The sequence below is a fragment of the Arachis stenosperma genome, unplaced genomic scaffold (assembly GCF_014773155.1).
Source record: "Arachis stenosperma cultivar V10309 unplaced genomic scaffold, arast.V10309.gnm1.PFL2 arast.V10309.gnm1.Scaffold_100025, whole genome shotgun sequence".
Taxonomy (NCBI): domain Eukaryota; kingdom Viridiplantae; phylum Streptophyta; class Magnoliopsida; order Fabales; family Fabaceae; genus Arachis; species Arachis stenosperma.
Window position 1 is genome coordinate 2,781,148 of NW_026651369.1, and position 1,043 is coordinate 2,782,190.

Below are 1,043 nucleotides of genomic sequence, written 5' to 3' on the forward strand. Positions count from 1 at the left end.
GGGGTTCTCCTAGGTAATTCACCTCTTCCATTGAAGGGTTCTCAGGATCATAAGCTTCTTCCTCAGATGAAGTATCCTTAGTACTGCCAGGTGCATTTGCATTCCAGACAGACTATGAGAAATCATATTGACTTGTTGAGTCAATATTTTGTTTTGAGCCAATATGGCATTCAGAGTGTCAATCTCAAGAACTCCTTTCTTCTGATTTGTCCCATTGTTCACAGGATTCCTTTCAGAAGTGTACATGAATTGGTTATTTGCAACCATTTCAATTAGCTCTTGAGCTTCTGTAGGTGTCTTCTTCAAATGAAGAGATCCTCCAGCAGAGCTATCCAAAGACATCTTGGATAGTTCAGAGAGACCATCATAGAAAATACCTATGATGCTCCATTCAGAAAGCATGTCTGAAGGACACTTTCTGATTAATTGTTTGTATCTTTCCCAAGCTTCATAGAGGGATTCTCCATCCTTCTGTCTGAAGGTTTGGACTTCCACTCTAAGCTTGCTCAATTTTTGAGGTGGAAAGAACTTTGCCAAGAAGGCATTGACTAGCTTTTCCCAAGAGTCCAGGCTTTCTTTAGGTTGAGAATCCAACCATGTTCTAGCTCTGTCTCTTACAGCAAAAGGGAATAGCATAAGTCTATAGACCTCAGGGTCTACCCCATTAGTCTTGACAGTGTCACAGATTTGCAAGAACTCAGCTAAAACTGATGAGGATCTTCCAATGGAAGTCCATGGAACTTGCAATTCTGTTGCATTAGAGAAACTAATTGAGGCTTAAGCTCAAAGTTGTTTGCTCCAATGGCAGGGATAGAGATGCTTCTCCCGTAGAAGTCGGGAGTAGGTGCAGTAAAGTCACCCAGCACCTTCCTTGCATTGTTTGCATTGTTGTTGTTTTCGGCTGCCATGTGTTCTTCTTCTTTGAAGAATTCGGTCAGGTCCTCTAAAGAGAGTTGTGCCTTAGCTTCTCTTAGCTTTCGCTTCAAGGTCCTTTCAGGTTCAGGGTCAGCTTCAACAAGAATGCCTTTGTCTTTGTTCCTGCT

The 1,043-nt window shown here is 42.1% G+C and overlaps 1 non-coding gene across 1 annotated transcript; it reads left to right on the forward strand.

Annotated features, from left to right (window-relative positions):
- Positions 1-396: 396 nt before the first annotated feature.
- On the forward strand, positions 397-504 carry LOC130959886 (small nucleolar RNA R71). The gene has a single exon (XR_009078877.1). It is a non-coding gene; the product is annotated as a small nucleolar RNA R71 (small nucleolar RNA).
- Positions 505-1,043: the final 539 nt, after the last annotated feature.